A 16,494-nucleotide genomic window follows, 5' to 3' on the forward strand; every position below is an offset into this window, starting at 1 on the left:
AATTTTCATATTACTCGGAATTTTTTGATCTTGGAGTTTAAGAGCCTTTCACAATACTCACTTAGATGCAATTAATCAGTAAAACCTACTCCAGTTGTTTCCAAAGTCAATATTAAGGAGGCTACCTGCTGAACTTTAAGCCAATAGAATTATCCCCACAGTTAGGCACATCATGATCCAACTTTATTACAGTTAAGACTGTGAGAGGGGCACCTAGATGGCTCAGTGGGTTAAATGTCCAACTTCAGCTCAGGTCATGATCTCACAGTTTGTGAGTTCAAGCCCTGCGTTGGGCTCTGTGCTGTCAGTTCAGAGCCTGGAGCTTGCTTTGGATTCTGTGTCTCCCTCTTTCTCTGCCCCTCCCCTGCTCACGCTCTGTCTCTCTGTCTCTCAAAAAATGAATAAATGTTAAAAAAAAAAAAAGACTGTGAATATGCCGCCTAACAGGAAAAAACATTCCCTTGGCACAAGATGGTCTTAGTGTAAAGCTAGGTTTATGTCTTTTATCTCTTTCAAGCAAAGACAAATGGCTTAAATGATGTTTTTTTAAAGGTGTATTTAATATTTTATTTCCATGAAATAAAGGTTCAGCAATTAGAAGTTTCAAAAACAATCTTTCAGATCCCCTAAGTGGTAAGAGACTATAAAGGTTGATATATGTCTATCCCCAAACTCCTCCCTGTTTACAAGCCCCTCCCTCAGAGGACTACATCCTATGTTCTGTCCCCATATACTTGCTGAGTGATAGATTTCAGTCACTGCTTTCTTTTCCATGTCTCCCATTTATTCTTTAAACCTTCTATAATCAAACTTACATGAGATAATACCTTCATAACAGTTTTTTAAACCTTAGTTTAGTATGTTTTTTTTTTTACTGTGGTTAAATGTATGTTTTTATATGTAACATGAAACTTTATTATTTTCACCATTTTTAAGAGTACAGTTTTGTGGCATTAAGTACATTCATATTGCTGTGCAACCATCACTACCATCCATTCCCCAAAACTTTTTCATCTCCTTGAACTGAAACTCTGTATCCATTAAACAATAATCCCCTATCTCCTCTATTCCCAGCTCTCCCTCCACACACTCACCCAGTCCCTGGAAACTACTAACCTACTGCCTCTATGAATTTGACTCATCCTGGTACTTCCCATAACTGAAATCATACAATATTTGTCCTTTTGTGTCTGGCTTATTTTTCATTTAGCATAATGTTTTCAAAGTTTATGTTGTACCATCTGTCAGAACTTCCTTGCCTTTTAAGGCTGAATGATATTCCATTATGTATATACCACAATTTGTTTATTTATCCATCTGTTGATGGACACTTGCATTGCTTCTACTTTTTGGCTATTGTAAACAATGCCACTATGAATATGGGTGTACAAATATCTGTTCAAGTCCTGGTTTTCACTTATTTTGGGTACATACCCAGAAGCAGATTGCCAGATCGTTTGGTATTTTGATTTTTTTCTTTTCTTTTTTCTTTTTTAAAAAATGTTTATTTAATTATTTTATTTTATTTATTTATTTATTTATTTATTTATTTATGTTTTTTTTTTTTTTTGAGAGAGAGAGAGAGAGAGAGAGAGAGAGAGAGAGTGCAAGCAGGGTAGGGGCAGAGAGAGAGAGAGGGAGACACAGGATCTGAAGCAGGCTTCAGGCTCTGAGGTGTCAGCACAGAGCCTGATGTGGGGCTTGAACTCATGAACAGTGAGATCAATACCTGAGCTGAAGTTGGAAGCTCAACCAACTGAGCTGCCCAGGAGCCCCTATGTTTAGTTTTGAGTGATAGAGAGACAGAGTGTGAGCAGGGGAGGGACAGAGAGAGATGAAGACACCAAATCTGAAGCAGGCTCCAGGCTCTGAGCTTTCAGCACAGAGCCCGACACAGGGCTTGAACTCGAGAACCATGAGATCAAGTCAGATGCTCAACTGACTGAGCCACTGAAGTGCCCCCATTTTTTGCTTTTTTTTTTTTTGAGTAATTCCTATACTGTTTTCACAAGTAGCTGCTCATTTTACATTCCTACCACCAATATGCAAGGATTCCAAGTTGCCCACTCCTCACCAACACTTATTATTATTATTTTTATTTTTATAATAACTACCCTAAGGGGCATGAAGTGGTGTATCATTATGGTTTTGATTTAGTGATACTGAGAATTTTTTATGTGCTTATTGGCCATTCATTTTTCTTCTTTGAGGAAATGTCTATTCAAGCCCTTGGCCCATTGTTAATTAAGTCTTTTAATGAAGTCATTCAGTCAAGTTGATGTTGACCCATAGGAGTTATTTGTATATTCTGTGTTCTTTATATATGTTCTCACCAGATATATGATTTGTAAATATTTTCTCCCTTTCCATGTGTTGTCTTTCACTCTGTTGATAGTATTTTTGGTACATAAAAGTAACATGACACTATTTTATGCACAATGTATTTAATATTCATAACTATGAGGTAGGTACTAAACATAGAGGGTTTAAGTATTGTACCAACATCCTATGATAATGAATGAGCTTAGACTTGAGTCTGTGATGAACTGAATATTTTTGTCCCCCCCAAATTCATATATTTGAAAGCGCATCCCTCCATATGATGGTTTTAGGAGAGGGGCCTTTGGGAAGTAATTAGGATTAGACAAAATCTTGAGGGTGGGTCCTCATGTGTGGAATGAATGCCCACATAAGAGTTACAAGAGATAGCTTGCCATCTCTGTTCTCCACAGGTGAGGGTATAATGTGAATTTAGCAACCTGTACACTGGAAGGAGCCTCTCACCAGAACCCTGTCATGCTGACACACTGATCTTGAACCTCCAGCTTCCAGAGCTTGAGAAATAAATTCCTGTTGTTTATAAGCCAGTCTATGACACTTTATTATAGCAGCCCACACTAACTAAAATCGAGCCCATGGTGGTTGTCTCAGAAACACTAGGTCATAGACATGTCTTATAATGGACATCAGTGGCCTTCTAATTACCAAATCCCATTATCTTTTCTCAGTCCTCGTTCTATATTTCCTTTTTATCTATCACTTAAATTCATTATTCTTCCTCTGAGGAACTCTCCTTCCCTTGGCTACTGCACTTTTCTCGTTTCTTCTTCTATTTCTGAGAGATTGTGGCATCTCTTTCTTCAGTCTTCTGTGCCTTTCCTCATGCTCACAACTTCAAAGGTCTTACTCCAACTTCTGTCTTGGTTTGTTCTACAGACTTCAAGAGCCATCTTTCTTTTATCTTATGGGCTGAATTGTGTCCTGCAAAAAGATGTTGACGTCTTAACTCCTAGTACCTGTGAATGTAATCTTATGTGAAAATAGGGTCTTTGCAAATAATCAAATTAAGGTGAAGTCATTTGTGCATGTCCTAATTCAATATAACTATATCCTTATAACAGGGAGAAATTTGCACACAGACATGAATAAAGGGAAGACTATGATAATGTACAAAGAGAATGAAATCTACAAACCAAAGAACATCTGAGGTTACCAGAAGCTAGGAAAGAGCAATGTAATAGATTCTCCCTTGAAGCTCTCAGGAAGGAACCAATCCTGCTTATACCTTGATTTCAGACATATAGCCTCCACAACTTAGAGACAGTAAATTTCTGTTGTTTAAGCTACCCAGTTTGTAGTACTTTGTTGCAGCAGCCCCGGGAAACGAAACACTTGCCAAGGGCTTAGAGACAAGGATTCTGTGAACACTTTCTCATACTCCTACCTCTGGTCCTAATTTTCCTTCTGAGTTCTAGGCCTCTAATATCAATAGAATCTCATGACTACCCAACCATGATCCTGCCTTTTCAGAATATTACTCTTCTCCCATGTCCCTTCTTTCTTGCCTTTGGCCCCCACCCTGCAACCTTTGTAAATGAGATATCTGTGGCCCCAGTCACTCTGGCTGAAAACCACAAAGTCACCTTTGAGTCCTCATTTTCCACCCCCTCAAAGCTGTCTCCATTTTTGTAATCCAAGAATCATGTGTGGTCCATTAGTTTAGGAGACTAGTATCAGGTTCCCAGATTTGGCAGCCCATATATCCCAAGACCAGAGCCCTATCTGCAGCCTCAACCCTACCTATTTAGTCAAAAAAGATTTAAAGCTCTGTAGTCCAAATATTGGGAATCCTTGTTGTTCTCCCAGATAATATTATGACCCAGTGTCTGGCCACTGGCCTTGTTTCTCCTTGTTTAAATAACCAAAGTTCAGGGGTGCCTGGGTGGTGCAGTCGGTTAAGCATCCGACTTCAGCGAGGTCACGATCTCGTGGTCCGTGAGTTCGAGCCCCGCGTCAGGCTCTGGGCTGATGGCTCAGAGCCTGGAGCCTGTTTCTGATTCTGCGTTTCCCTCTCTCTCTGCCCCTCCCCCGTTCATGCTCTGTCTCTCTCTGTCCCAAAAATAAATAAAAACGTTGGAAAAAAAAATTTAAAAAAAAATAAAATAAATAACCAAAGTTTTGCCTAGCCTCTTAACATTTAAAACTGGGGCTTTCTGCCTGAACCTAGCCCAATGGCTAGAGTTCTGGTAACTGCTCACAGATGTCCTTGAGATCTAAGATTCCAGCTATTGCTTGGATCTGGATTACTTACCACAAATCTTGACCACTGAATAATACACCACTATAATGTCACATCAGAGATTCAGAATCAGATTGTTTGCCTAATTTAGTGTTCACCATCCATCTTTTTTTTAAATGAGCTTAAATGTATTTAATAATTTATAGTTCACAGAGCATATTTACATCTACTCCCTTATTTAATCCTAGTAGCCTCAAAGAAATCCAGAAATCTGAGAAGTTAAATAAGTCACATGAGCTCATGGAGTTAGCATTTGTAGCACCAGAGCTTAGACCCAGGCCTCCTGGCTCTGAATTCCATGTTCTTTTCACTTCACAACATTGCATGCTCCTGTGTTCCTGGAATCTACTGGTTAGACAAAACTTTGTTCCAGCCCGTGTCAGCTCCATGGGGACCTCTAGCTCCAGATCCCTCTCTTGCTTCTTCTGCCCTCCCTGCTCTAGATATCTGATCCATATTCTGTCGTATCCTAAGATTTGACAGATGGCTGCTTTTGGAGTGACCTTAAGACTAATGATCCCCTTTCTCAAAAGGCTGAAAGCAGTTTAAGGAATTGCAAAACTACATACTACTGTAAACAAGTATGTAAGCTCTCAAGTGTAAGATAACCATGATATCTCTAACATGAAGAAGGCATATTTTCTGAGAAATTGTTTAAGATGAGATAATGAGGTTCCATGCAGTGTCAGTGTATGCTGTAATTGCAAGAGGAAGGAGCACAAATACTGACTCTTGAATAAGCGATCGCATAGGACTGATTTCTTTCCCCCATTTTTTTTCCCACTTTTCCATGTCAAGATGATGAATGTGAATCCTTCATTAGTCCTCTCTCTCTTACTTCATACTGGAAGACAGCATGTTGCATTGTGTATTTTCACTTCCTGCCTTGGAGTCTAAGATGCCTGACATGTAGGAAAAAGCAACAGTGGTGAAGAACATGGGCTCTGGAGCAAGACTGCCCAAATGGGAATCCTGGCCTCACCATTATCAGCAGTAACCTTGACCAAGTTATTTAACCTCTCTACACCTCATTTTCCTGACTGTGAAATGGAGCTATTAATAGTACACTTGCCTCAGTGTTGTTGGAAAGATTAAATTATTAATATAAGTAAAGTGCCTAGAACAGCACTTTGCCGTAGAACTTGCTATTTAACTATTTGTCATTCTGCATGTACAGGAATGAGAAAGTAACATGCCCAAATCCCTGGAGGAATCATTACTGCTGGATAGTCAAAGGAGATTTAAAAATGAAGACTTTAGAAAATTCTATTAGTTGCTAAGGAATGTCTCTGTACTTCTTCCTCCCACACAACAAATGTAAATAATTAGTTTTTTATATGAGACAGTCTTTTCAACCTAATAAATATGTATGACCCTCATAGTAGTAGTTTGAAGATGCCAGCCACCTGACTTGATATAGAGTGAGCAAACACTATTGCAGAATAAATAGTTTTTGGTCATTAGGAGAAAAGCTGGCAAAGGGTATAGGGTCAGAGCAACTTGCCAAATAGTTTCTTGAAAAAGGGGAGGTGAGAGCCCATCATAATTTGTCTCTAGTGCCTACTTATAATTGTTAACAAATTAAAGATCTGCGATGAGTTATATCTTCCTGTGTTTTCTTTGTATACTCTTAAAATTTACAACCCGAGTTAATTAGTGCAGAAGAAAATTAATCAAAATACAATAGCATAATAGCACCATATCTTGTGCTTCTGAATTACTTCTTTACAAAGAAAAAAAATAATATTTTCTATGACTGTGTCAGGCTGTACAGACTCCTTAATAATATACATAGAATTATCCTTATTGTTCTATCTACTCATTTCTGCATTTGGAAACATCTTAACAAACTATATTATATTATTTCTCTGGATTGCAATGTACGTTTTAAAAATTAAAATATGAACACTTTAGATATATGAAGTAATCGTCTATAAATAAAAACTGACATACCAATTATAATGGAAAAATTAAATTGTTAAGGAAAAGAAAGAGCAAACGAAATATATTAAGTCATCTATGTTTCTAGGCATAGAGGAGCTATAGTTTTTTATAATACTCCTTATATATTTACTTTTAAAAAAATTTATGATTGAAAATGGGTGTGCCACTTCTTCAAACCCTGTGTAGAGTTACATTACAAGAGAAGCAACCACCATAATATAAACAAAGACCAGGAATAAGAATTTATTTAAAGACACAAACAGGAGATATTGCTCATATGAAGTTTCATTGTCTTAATGAATCAATTTCAAAGTTTTCTTTTTGATCTTGACCTACAGAATATTGCAGTACATCATTACCACATGAAGTGCCCTACACATACCATATAGTAATTCCAAGAAAGACCAATTAAACTGGTTCTTTTTGGATTTTTAAAAGCTAGATTGAATATCCAATGGTAAAACTCCCATCCCGATAAACTCCTCTTTATCTAAATACCTGCCTTTCTCCTAATCTCCATTGACTCCACCAGCCCTGAAGATAGCAGCCATGCCATCTGATAGAAGATAAACCCTTGTGCCTGTTTTTCACTCTCATTGAAGAAAACTTTGAATTTGTAACTTGGGCCGAAGATACTTATCACACAATCTTCAGTTGCCAGGAATTCAAAAGTGGGCCATGGCGGCTAATGCTGGAATCTGGCCTCTCTGCTTCTATTTGTTTAAAAAAAAAAAAAAAAAAGTCTCAGCCCAGAATACTTAACTGAATTTTAGTGCACTTAACCAGAAAGATCTTACAATACCTTCTGGAGGAGTTTATTTAAACTATGTGGCAGGTCTGCTGAAGAAAAGCTATTCAAATGTTACTGATAGTGCCCTAGATCTCATTACAGTTCTAATTTCATTCAGGCTCTGGATTCTTTTAAAATACTAGGTGTTAATACAGTTTCTAACCCAACGTGACACAAAATAGGTTTGGCTTTGAGAAGTCAACTCAAAGGAGAACCAAGACAAAAGCTAAACTGACATTTGAAGTTAATCTAATCAAAATCTGGTTAGGCTTTCACCTCCCTCCCCAAGTTTTTAAAAAGCAAAATAAGTCAATCAGAGAAAGACAATACCATATGATTTCACTCATATGTGGAATTAGAGGAACAAACAGGAAGGGAGGTAAACCACAAGAAGCTCAAAGGTAGAGAACAAACTGAGGGTTGATGGAAGGAGGTGGGTGGGGGATGGGCTAGATGGGGGATGGGCATTAAGGAGGGCACTTGGGATGAGCCCTGGGTGTCGTATGTATGTGATGAATCACTGAATTCTACTCCGGAAACCAATATTGCACTGTATGTTAACTAAAATTTAAATGATCAATCAAAAAGTCCAAGTCATAAAAAAATAAAATAAAATAAAATGTGTTGCCTATCACAAGAAGCGTTTTCCAAAATTTTATTAGTATACTAGCATCATTTCCATTGAAATAAGTTAGTAAAAAAGGAAAGGTTTTGCTTCCATGTCCCAAAGACCCCAAAATGCTGGAATTTGAGTGTACCCTCAGGCAAATGTATCCAGTGCAGAATTATTTTCAGCAACTTTTTTTCTCCAAATTTTGCTCTTACCTGCTACTTATTCCCCTAGGTTACTGTCCTGCTCTCTCTTCCTTCATATGTACATTCCCTTGGCTTGGGACACCAAACTAACCTAATAAATAAATCCAGGCTGATATGTGAAGGGGCCTCAGAAATAAGAATGGACCTGACTTTTTCTTAACTTAACACTTTTCCCCTGTGCTATCAAATCCAACTCTTTCCTCAAATAAGAACTACCCATATTGGCAGTCTATGGGAACTAACATGTTCGCTGGCTTTCTTTTTAGTTCACTGGTGACCACCTACATTTATGATGTATTTTCTCCCCAGCATTTTAAAATGCTTGATTTTCTTCCTTTATTTAATATTCAAACAATGTTTATTGAGAACCAAACTTAATACAAAGTGTTGAGGGCTGGATAATTCAGAAATGATATCCAAATAGGTCAACAGTATAAATAGTGCAGAGAAATAAATGGGACCCACATCTGGTTGTCTTTTGGCTGCTTTGAGGTACCACCGTTCTCATCATTGATCCCCTGTTTTAGACCCATTTAAAAATGAATTTGTAGAGCCTGCAATGAGAACATGAAATGAGTCCACAATGTCCTGTTTAGTAAATTGAAATAAGACCAGGTTTGGAAAGCGGTTATCATCCATAGATAATCAAATCTCTATTTCTCAATTTCAAGGACTTCTGTCCAAATGAAAATAGTAGTCCAAATGAAAATAGTAATCAAAATGAAACTGTTTTGCTAACCAGAATTAAAAAAACAATACGAATTCACGAATTACAAATAACCTTTTAAAAAATATCTAATGAAATCTGCATTTGTTGTTTTTAGTTTTACTTTTCTTTTTTCTTGAAATTCAGATTGAATGTGTCTCGTGGGTTGAGGAGTTTCCAAGGACAGATCAGAGAAGTTTTAAAATTTTATCTTTCTTTTTTCAACGTTTATTTATTTTGGGGACAGAGAGAGACAGAGCATGAACGGGGGAGGGACAGAGAGAGAGGGAGACACAGAATCGGAAACAGGCTCCAGGCTCTGAGCCATCAGCCCAGAGCCTGACGCGGGGCTCGAACTCACGGACCGCGAGATCGTGACCTGGCTGAAGTCGGACGCTTAACCGACTGCGCCACCCAGGCGCCCCTAAAATTTTACCTTTCTGATAGGACCTTCGCTGAACCATTGGCATTTATTTTATGCTAAAAGCTATTTGTTTATCTTTACAAGTCTTTTGCATTCAATGAAATGGTTTAACTTGAAGTGACACATTTCAGAGTCTGTGTCACTCTCCTTGAAACCCTTCTCTGCTCCCCACATGTGGTAGATACAGAAACATGGTTGCACCAGGTACTACCTCTTAGTCATTAACTTTCAAACAATTTGCAATTGACTTGTAGTTGGGCAGTTTCTCTTGCACCTGCTTCCCTCCTCAGACCTGAAGCCTCACTGATGGTGGCCACGAAAATGTTGGACGTGATAGTGAGCCTCTGGGTCCAGAAAGAAGCAAGAGCTGTAAACCATGGGATCCCCTTGGCGAGGGTGACTCTGAGGACAAATGGGGGGGGGAGGGGGCAGTCGCTCAGTTGTGATGATGGTCCCTGTACTCTAAAATAGCAACTATTTATTTTTTTCTTCCCAAATTCATTCACTTTATTTTACTAAAGGCTGAAACTCTGTCAATTAGAAATTTACATGAATTCACAAATACATACTTCTTTTTTTTAAATATATCTACAGAATTTATTGAGATTTCCCCCCATCTCACAGGCACTCATTTGTGTGTGTATATAGCTTCATATAACCACCATTTTCTTTATAGCCACAACCTTCTCATCCTACCCCAGTCCTTAACCTCTGGCAAGCAGTAGTCAAACATATACTTCTAAAAGTGAAAACACCTCGGGAGGATTACATTTAAACCATTTATAGGAACATGCTGGAGTCCAGCCTCTGCACTAAGGTCTGCCATTAGAATGAAGGTGTCTGTGAAAAAAATCCAATCCCTGTCCACCTAAAACCACAATCTGTTAGGAAGAAAAGGTGAATGAACAGATAGTTCTACAACACTGTCTTGTACGGTAGAATAGAAGTAGGTTCTAGGGTTTTTTAAAAGTGATTTCCCGGGGCACATGGGTGGCTCAGTCAGGTAGGCATCCAACTTCGGCTCGGGTGGTGATCTCATGGTTCACAAGCTTGAGCCCTGCGTCAGGCTCTGTTCTGACAGCTGGAAGCCTGGAGCCTGCTTGGGAATCTGTGTCTCCCTCTCTCTCTGCCCCTCCCCCAGTTGTGCGTTCTCTCTCTCTCTCTCTCTCTCTCTCTCTCTCTCTCTCTCTCTCTCTCAAAAATAAATAAACATTCAAAGAATATTTTTTTAAGTTATTTCCTGAGGTATTTGCAAAGGAGTCCCTGTGAATGTGACTGTGCCTACAGGGAATCAGAACTTGTCAGGAACAAGATCTGATGGGTAGATGATAGCTGGGTTGCAAAGGATCTAATGTGCTAAATTATAAACATCAAATGGTTTCTTTTAGTCAAAGGAAAGATATGCTGGAACTTGGGTGATGGGTTCATATTTGTATTTTCAAAAGATAATTGTAGTAGCAGTCCTGCTGCTGTTGCTGCTGCTGCTTAATTTTTCTTGAAAGCTAGGTGGGAAGCTATACCCAGGATTCGAGAAAGGCAGGAAGGAAAGGTTAGACACATCCAAGCAAGAGATAATTCGGCATAATGTCCTCCTGTAGGGGATTTAGAGCAAAATAAGAGTATAGGGCACATGAGGGAGTTAGACTAGTAGGCAGACAGAGATTTAGCAAATTTGAAGTTAGTATGAGTTGTTTTACAGCAGGGTTGGCAAACTGTGGCGTATGGGCCAACTCCAGCCTTCAGTCTGTATTTACACAGCACAGCAAAGAATGTTTCTCCATTTTTAACTGGTTGAGTAAAATTGAAAGAAGAAGAATATTTTGACCTGTGAAAATTCCATAAAACTCAGTTTTCAGTATTTGTTAATAAAGTTTTATTGTAACACAGTTATGCTCATTTACTTATGTATTGCCTATGGCTTCTTTCACACTGGACCAGCAGAGTTGAGTACTCGTGACAGACTGCATGGCCTGAGAAAGCCTAAAATATTTACTATCTAGTTCTCTGTATAAAAAGTTGTCAGGGATGTCTAAAACAAGCTATAAGTCTAGGAATAAGAAAAAACAACTCTCTTCCTTCATCCTGCCGTTGGGAGGCAAGGTGCAGTGCAAACCAGGAGCAGTGCAAATGTTTGTGCTCTATATGGTGCTACACAGAATTTGCAGACAGGAGGCTTTGCTCCACTGGTCTATTCAGGCACTCAGGGACACTTGTCCTTCTCTGACAACGTTATCACAGCTCCCCAGTTTCCTGCACCAAGGCCTGCAACCTACGGTCCATAACTTTGAATGTAACTATTAGCATGATGATTCAACTACTTTTTAAAAAAGTTTTAGAAAGGACTTGGTGGGCTGATTTGGGAACTTATGAAAGTGTTCTCCAAGTTGCAGGCACTGATGTGAAAACAGACTTCTAAATACATATAGCCCCTTCGTATATTGTAGACCTGCATATGGTGGCAGAAAGTATCGTGGAATTTTCATTCATGTGGTTGAGCCTAAGTCATTGTGACTTAACAGTGTTAAGGCTCATAAAAGATGACTAGGACTTGGAAGCACGCCAGCAAAGGTTTCCTGATTCCTACATGCTGACTACTTCAGATTATTGTTGGAAAGCTAGTGAATGAGGCAGACAGGATATAACACTAGAGATTAGTTTTATGAATTGGAATTTATCACTGACTTCAAATTATGTCTGGAAGAAAAGATCCTGGAGTGGGGATCTAAGAAGGCACAGATTAGTTCCTGCTCAAAGTAAAGTGCCTTTATTGATAAAATTTATATATAACCACTCTACAAAATCATTTCTAGTTTTTCACATTAAAAGCACTATATTAAGTGTTTTATAGGAATTTTTCTTCATCCATTGCAGAAACATGGAGTGCTAATGAGGTGCATGGAGCCATGTCAGGGTTTGGTGATACAAAAATAGATAAGATATATTACCTTTCCTCAAAAATCTTACTCTTGGGGAGCCTGGGTGGCTCAGTCGGTTAAGCGTCCGACTTCAGCTCAGGTCACGATCTCGCGGTCTGTGAGTTCGAGCCCCGCGTCCGGCTCTGGGCTGATGGCTCAGAGCCTGGAGCCTGCTTCCGATTCTGTGTCTCCCCCTCTCTCTGCCCCTCCCCCGTTCATGCTCTGTCTCTCTCTGTCTCAAAAATAAATAAAAGTTAAAAAAAAAAAAAACCTTACTCTTACAGAGAGAAAACCAGAAGAGTGAATAAAATCTAATAATAATAAGGCAATAAAAATTCATACATGAAAGTATTGTTAAGCTCAGTTTTGACACAAAGAGAACAGTCACTTCAAGATAAGTACATTAATATCTGTAAAGCATCTGGAGTTTCTTGCCAGAAAGGCTCTAAACAAAGACAAAATTATCAAAGATCAAGTCAATCTCTATTTTTAATTCCAGACACAGTAGAAGGGAAAAGACTTAGATGGTCCATGGACTATGGACTTGGTCCATCCTGAAGTTGCGAGGGCAATTATTATTCAAGATATGATGCCAATGTTTGGAATCCTCACTTAGTTAAATCTGTATCCCCATAGGTTAACACCATGCAGCATATACAAAATATAGATAGGTTTGTTGAGTAAATGGATTTCACTACTTTTTGGGAAACCAAATTTTGGATGTGTTAAAAAAAATAGAACTGAAACAGGTTTTAGGAAATTCTAGCTTATAGTCAAAATAATAGTATTTTGGCTACATTGAATTACAAAACATTGTGAGGCAAGAAGCTTGCCCCTAGCAATTATTAACTCTCTGGATTGAGCAGGAGAAGAGAAGGGAAGTTCCCAGCCCGACCTATCATTTGACTTTATTCTGCACCTCCTTGATAAGCTTAATGGGACTTTCTGAGATTCATGGGTTTGTGAGAAGAACCTGTTTTAAAATACCCAGCAAGAGCATTATTTACTATCTGCAAAATGGAAAGAAAATAACAAAAGTCACAATAATGATAAACTCTACCTAATATATTAATAGGTATAATGTAATACAACATATCATAGCATCATATACAAGAGGAGAATTAGTGTATAAAGTTTTGAATGTGCTTACACAATGTCGGAGACATAACAATTGTTGATTATGTGTTTTATTATTGCTATCCACACTTACTGGGAAGAACAATAGTATAAATAGACCAAAACAATTTGGGATTAATTGCATAAATTTTCATTCAACACTAGATTTTCACTCCTCAAATTAAATCTGCCCTGGTTGGTTTTTTACTTGCTCATTCATTCATAAATTTGTTCAATAGAAACCATTCATTCAAACAAACATTTAGTGAGCTTAATCAATGCTGTCTTCCCTTATATTTTGAGGGCTGGACTGAACCTTTAAATACATCCTGGTTCCTGCCTTCAAGGAAATCACAGTTTACTAAGAGAGTCAGACCAACAAATCAAGGATTAAGGTGACTGCCATGGCATAGGTATGCTTGAGTACAGTGAAGTAGAACTTCCAGTTCACAATTCAATGTTAGGAAGAGAGACTCTTAGATACAGAGAACAAACTGAGGTTTGTGGGAGGGGAGGTGGATGGGAGAAATGGTTAAATGGGTGATGGGCATTATGGAGGGCACTTGTTGGAATGAGCACTGGGTGTTCTATGTAAGTGATGAATCACTAAATTCTGCTGAAACCAATAGTATGCTATATGTTAACTGAACTTCAATGAATTTAAATATATAAATTAAAAAAGGAAGGAAGGAAGGAAGGAAGGAAGGAAGGAAGGAAGGAAGGAAGGAAGGAAGGAACCTCCCTTAAAGAGGCAGTTCTTGGGCATAATTTTAAGAAATGGGTAAAATTTAGCCAGGTTAGGGAGACGGGAGCCAGAATCATCCCATGCAGAGGAAACATGGGAAAATATAATGCTTTAAAAAAACAAATAAATTTTATTGTTTTCTGGGCTGAAACAAAGAATACATGTTGGGTGCCTTAGCTTCCTCAAATCAGATGCAGGGCCATGGATTCAGTGTATGGGTAAGGTGTCCCCAGGAAACATGGAGAGGACTGTGGAAAAGTAAGCTGGGAAAGGAAAGGCAGTCACCAAGACTACTTTATCAAGCCTGTTACCACTGTGGGGAAATGGAAATCAGCTACACTGGGGAACCCTGGAAGTTATACAAGACAAAGGCCTCAGAGCTATCCACAGGGAGGTAAGAAAGTTGGAATATCCATTTATTCAGCAACTTTTGAAATGTGTTGGTGGAAGACTTCTACTCAGGCAGTAGGAAGTCAGCCTCACTGCCTGGTAAGGCCCCAGTGGGGGGTGGGGGGTGGTGATGAGGGGGTGGAGGCATCAATAGTACTTCCTGTTTGGGGCTTATCTGGAAGCTGGATTGTAATGGGCATGGGGAGATTTTATGTAATGTGAAGGAACTTGAACTTTATCCTTAATATTACAGGAACTTTTGAAATATTTTTTTAAAGAGGTGAGAGAAACTGGTTGTTTTATAAAGTCAACTCCCACTATCTCTCTGGAAGATGGATCTTAAGGGGCTAGAGTAGAGGTAGATAAGTGGCTCTGGTCTAGAAGCTGCTAAAGTCCTCCTGACAAAAATCTTGGTGTCCTGAGGTAGGGCAAGTGTCAGGGGGAAGGTAGAAGAGCAGGCGGGCAGAGTAGAAAGAAAGTAAGGTGGAAAGAAGTGCAAAACTTGAATTCCGAATTTATACGGAAGGAGGAGAAGGGGGAGTCTGGGAGGTTGCAGGTTTCTGTCTTGGAAAACTAGGTAGAAGGCAGAACCTTTCACCCAGATTGAGAATTCCAATAGGAGGAAACAAGTGAAGGAGTAATCAGTGAGATCAGATTTGGAAATTCTTTGTTTGCAGCAGCTGTATAAATCCAGAAATGAACAGACATTTCTGAGATGGGGACATAGCTTGGAGCATTCTCAAAATGTAAATGCTGGTGGAAACCACGTGTAAGAGATTAAGAAGGTCCTAGGTTCTTAAAAGATAAAAAAGGGAGGTGATGAAAGTCTAATGGGGAGCAAGGCAGGTAGACAACTACAGGATGGAAGTATTGGCATAAAATGTCACAGGAAAGTTTTACGTTTCCAGGGGAAGCCAAAGAAAACCATACTCAGAGTCTTTGGATCTCAAACAGGAAGAATGAGTTGATGTTCATTAGGTGGATAGGGGTGGGGTGGAACATTGCTGGCAGGGAACCTGTGCAAAGACCAGTAGAAAAGGGCTAATCATGGAATTTGTGATATGTTAATATAAAGCCAGACTGCAGTTTGCCTCTCCATTATCTCTGAAGAAAATAACTCCCTGAAAATGAATGTGAGCTCCCTGTATGCAGGAATAATTTTTTTCTCCCCAATGTCTAGCACATATTAGGTGCTCAATAAAAGTGGGTTGAAATGATAGGGTCTGTTCAAATAAATAATTTAATATAACAATTTGAGAGCACTACTTGCCTACTTGAGAGAAAACCTTGTGATCAGATAAATTTATTTACTTAATAACTGTTTAATTGCTATATAAATTGCAAGCCTCCATATCTATTTCCCAAGGAAGGCCCCATAAGAACACCCAGCAAGCAAAGCAATGTTTACCAGACTGTCCTTAGTGAATGGAAACAACAGTCCATTTACACAGGCTCTTCCCTACTTAGTCCTGATTAGAGAAGTTCTATTATAAACATATTCCATCTCAACTAGCCTACTTACCGTTTGCTTTAATTTGTGGCCCTTGATCTCTAGTAACTTCCTTATTATATCCCTAAAACCCAATATGGCACCAGACACAGAATACTAAGTGCTATATAGGGTTGATGTATTTTGGGGGTGCTAAGTATTTGTTGATTAACACTCAGGAATTAGTTGACTTCTGAAGAAAATGAGGACTTTGTATTCAGCCTTCTAAAGTTTTATGTTTTATGGTGAACCTGCTATTTTTGACTGTACAGAAATCTTCCTCTACTCTTCTTGTAATGGCACTGCTATTTTGTTTTGGATATCTATGCCTTGGTCACTAGATACAGTTCTAGAAGTTGCCCCTAAGTCATAAACCCTCCTCTGGTCAAGTTATGGGCAGATGGCCAAGCTAGGCAAAGCTTGTGCTGTCCCAATGTAATTTGAAATTTGAATAAAATGACATAGGAACTGAATACAACCAGACCCTTCTACTCTTCATATCGGGGGCTCCTCTAGGTCTGATCTGTTCCTAACGGTGAGTCTTGAGATTTATGAGTTACCCCCAGAAAATGTAGTAAAC

Source organism: Felis catus, chromosome C2 (assembly GCF_018350175.1).
Source record: "Felis catus isolate Fca126 chromosome C2, F.catus_Fca126_mat1.0, whole genome shotgun sequence".
NCBI lineage: Eukaryota > Metazoa > Chordata > Mammalia > Carnivora > Felidae > Felis > Felis catus.